The following is a 4,342-nucleotide window of genomic DNA, read 5'->3' on the forward strand; positions in this document are numbered from 1 at the left end:
ACATAAAGTTCCCGGCTGCTCCTGAATCCAATAAGGCCTTGGACGACTTGGGCCCTGAAAGTAAATGTAAGGTGACAGGAAAAGAACATGTTAGGTCTGGAAAAGAAGTTGGAGAGTAAGTAAGAGTCCCTAGACTGACCTCTCCAGTGCAGGCTGGGGTTTGTCGTTTCCCGAACGCCGGGTACAAGAAGCCAGAAGGTGACCAGAATCTCCACAATATAGACATAGTTTATTCTTCATCCTTCTCTCTCTTTCATCCGCAGTTAAACGGGAGCGCCCCAGTTGCATAGGCTCGTCCGTAGATGTGGGTGGTTGAAAACGAGGAGCTACACGAAAGGTAGACCGTCTAGGAAGGTCTTTCTCCGACGATCTTTCCCGAAGCCGAAGATCTACCCGGTTGCAGAGAGAAATTAGGGCATCTAAGGTGGGTGGCAATTCTTGAGAAGAGAGAGCATCCTTGATCTTATCTGACAGCCCTTGCCAAAAGGCAGCAACAAGAGCCTCATTGTTCCACTGGAGCTCAGAAGATAGAGTCTGAAACTCAATAACGTATTGAGCCACAGAACGAGAATTTTGACGTAGTCTTAGGATGCTGGTAGCAGCGGATGTCACTCGTCCTGGTTCATCAAAAATCCTCCTGAATGCCGAGGTGAAGGCTGAAACATCATTGAGGAGATTGTCATTACGTTCCCAAAGAGGAGAGGCCCATGCCAGGGCTTTCCCGGATAGGAGGGAGACCATATAAGCTACTTTTGACCTGGGAGTAGGAAAATTTTGAGGTAATAACTCAAATTGGATGGAGCACTGATTTAAAAAGCCACGGCAAGAGTTAGGATCACCTTCAAATTTGGAGGGTGTAGGCAAACGCAGAGAGGAAGCGGCTGCAGCAGGGGCCTGGGCTGCTTGTGGTTGAGCAGCCGGCTGAGGCGTGGTCTCCTGTAATGCGTCTAGACGGGTAGCCAGAGTTTGTAAACATTGCAAAAGTTGCATCTGAACTGCATCCTGATGCTCCACTCTTCCAACCAAGTGTTGAAGCATGTCCTTAACGGAAGGTTCTCTATCAGGATCTGACATGGCTGGTTCTTAGTGTCACGTTACCAGAGAGATTTCAACTGGATCCTGATAGTTCAGCCGAGATTGACGTTACTTCAGCGAGGGGCGCGGAGTCTAACAAGTGAAAGGTTTTCACCAGTGATTCCCGCAAGGGAATATGGGCTTTTGCGGCTTCCACTTGCAGGTCGCGGTCCCCTGGAGAAGTTCTCAGTGAACACAACAGACGGAGCGTAGAATCAGGTAGAAGTAGCGATATTACTTGATAGTGGCGTTTAGCCGGGAAGTTTGGCAGCGTTGCCACTTGGGAGAGGAAATATAGCTGGGATGTTCAGCGATGTAGTCACTAGGGAGCTGGTTAGCAGGAAAAGATAGTGTCGCCACTTGGAAGTGCTTTCACTGGAATGTCAGCAGCGTAGCCACCTAGAGGTGAATTCCCCGGAGAGATGTAGCTTGGGAGCTGAAGCAATAGCAAAAACACAGGAGCTGTTTCCAATCTTAAAGTCAGGGACTGACTGAAAGAACCAGCATTGAGTTCTGGTCAGAGGAGGTAGATATAGTGCAGTCCATATTGGACAGCCAATAGAGGGCAGTGAGAACACATAAAACAGTTAGACAGTTCTGCGCATGCGCAGAACCACTGAGCGCCGAACGGAAGAAGGGGAGAGACAGCGCTGGAGGGCTTCAGCAGCGTGGACCAGGTAAGTGACTTCTTCCTCTCAAACAACCTCAACCTTCTTGGAATTACAGAAACAAGGCTTATACAATCAGACACTGCCTAACCTGCAGCTCTTTCACATGGTTAATTCACACCTCCAGACCTGGAAGCAGACAAAGAGGTGGGTTGGACTACTTCTCATGGTGCACCTTCGTAGTTCTACTAAATGTCCCATCACTCACATTCATATCTTTTGAAGTACATGCTACACAGATTTTTAATCCAATATGTGTCTGTTTCTATCATCTATTGCCCCCCTGGACCACACCAACAATTTCGTGAACATTTCTCTACATTGCTCCTTCACTTCTTATTTAGCGACATCCCAACCATCACCATTGGTGAATTCAACATCCCCATTACTAGTCCACATTCCAATTCTGCCTCCAAACTACTCTCTCTAACCTCCTCCCATGTGTCACGAATCGGGGTATTAGTCCTGTTTACACCACTCGGCGGTACCATATTAAAGTACATCTCCCTTTTCGTCTAAGGCAGCATTCTATCCTGGGACAAGCATGACTTCTGTCTGCAGCACTGGAGCCTGCCATCTTGGGTGAGACATTTACTAAACATGCTGCTGAGTCTGAACACCTGATCTCATTCACCAATTAGCTTCCTCTGCAGACTATAAGAGTCTGCTCCTACACTCAGCAAATTGCCAGTGCAACACTTTCCTAGTTCCTGGTTCCAGACTACCACAGTTGCTGTTTGTTTGCTGCTTCAGACTGCCTGCTGTATACAGATCTCAACCATCAACCCCTCGTGTGAATTCAGCTTCATCCTGTTTGCTGCTTCATTCCGCCTGTTGTATACAGATTTCAACCATTTACCCTCTGAGTGAATTTAGCCTCATCCTTTTACTAATACATGGACTTCCACCATTTACTCGTTGTGTGAGTTTAAATTCATACTGTTTGCTGTTATATGGACTTCAAACCATTAACCCTTTGTGAAAAATTCAGCTTCAATCTGCAGGCTGTGATACAAACTTTAAACCATTAACCCTTTGTGTGAATTCAGATTCACTCTGCTTGCTGAAATAATGACTTTGGCTATTTATTCCATTTGTGTGGATTCAACTTCATTCTGTCTGCTCATGTACAGTTTTCAGCTGTTACCTTCTCTCTGGATCCTCCTCTCATCAATCTATTCCTGTCTCTCCTACTGACTATCTGGGATAAGGGGTTGTTGTTCCGAGTTATCCACTTTCTGGAGCCATCTCTGTGTCTCAGGGTACTGACTTCCAGTTCCAGGCTTACCTCAAGTTCTGAGTTGTCCAGGGCCAGCTCCAGGATTATTCTGTTCAGGAGGTTGCCACCCCCTGTATAGTCTCTGCCTGAGTTCTGAGTCTTCCCAGTCGTGGTACTATATTCCTCCGAGTCTCTGAGTTCTTGGTGGTATTGAGTCTCTGGTCATGGGGTCAGGTCCTCCCTGTTCCCACATCCAGATTCCAGTCGTTTAGTCCAGTCCAGCTTTCCTCCTCCTAACATCTGGTATACAGGAATACAGGTACCCTTATGAGCAAGACACTCATCCAGCCTCCCAGTTTCCACTACATCCCTGCCACAGCTAGCCCCAAGGGTCCCGAGACGGATCCCAGAAACCCTATTGCCGTGACACATTGGCCTTTCCCAGTGAGTTAAATCATCTCAATGCCTTGATCTTGTTTTCGCTAGATTATGCTCAGTTTTTGATTTCCTTAACACTCATTGCCCCCTCACGCTCACCCCAGTACTATAACCTCTCTGCTGCCAAAATCTACCAAGCCTCCTCTTAACACCAGAAATCTTAACTATTAATTTTTAACAGTTTTCCACCTCTCTCCAATACCTTCTCTCCCCAATCTCTCCATTGCCCTCCCCTGATATGGCAGTACCTCATTTTCACCAAACCCTAGCAACAGACCTTGAGCAAGTGGTTCCAGTGAATCTTCATATTCCGAATAAACTTTGATGTCAACTGTGGCACACTAAAGTTACACGAAATCTTCAAAAAACGTTCTCGTAAAGCAAAATGTCTTGTACCTCTAATTATTATCTCACATTTACTGTTATCTACCACTCCTATCAAAATGCTCTGGACACTGCTAAACAAACATGCTTCCAATCACTCATTTGTGCTCAGGCTTCTAACCTCAAATGCCTTTTTAACACATTGAAAATCTCTTGTCAACCCTCCCACCCCAAACCCTGCGACTGCTATCAGTGCCCAGGATCTTGCTTCCTACTGCAAGGACAACATTGATAAGATCCGACTTGAAATGGTATCATCTTCCTCATCAAGCAATCAGCTCAATTTCTTCCCAGCACCCTCTGACATCCTCTCTATTTGATCCCACAAATGAAGATGAAGTATCTACTCTCATCTTACCTTCCTAATCTAACTCCTGTCCTCTTGATCCTATTCCCTCACAAATCAGTAGATACTTATCTCCTGTGCTCATTCCAAACTCAAATCTATAATCTCTCTCTACTGGTAACTTTCCGTCATTATTCAAGAATACAGCAATTACTCCTATTCTGAAGAAACAAAATTCTGACCCAAACTCTCTCTCAAAATTACCTTTACTTC

The sequence above is a fragment of the Mixophyes fleayi genome, chromosome 1 (genome assembly GCF_038048845.1).
Source record: "Mixophyes fleayi isolate aMixFle1 chromosome 1, aMixFle1.hap1, whole genome shotgun sequence".
Classification (NCBI taxonomy): Eukaryota; Metazoa; Chordata; class Amphibia; order Anura; family Limnodynastidae; genus Mixophyes; species Mixophyes fleayi.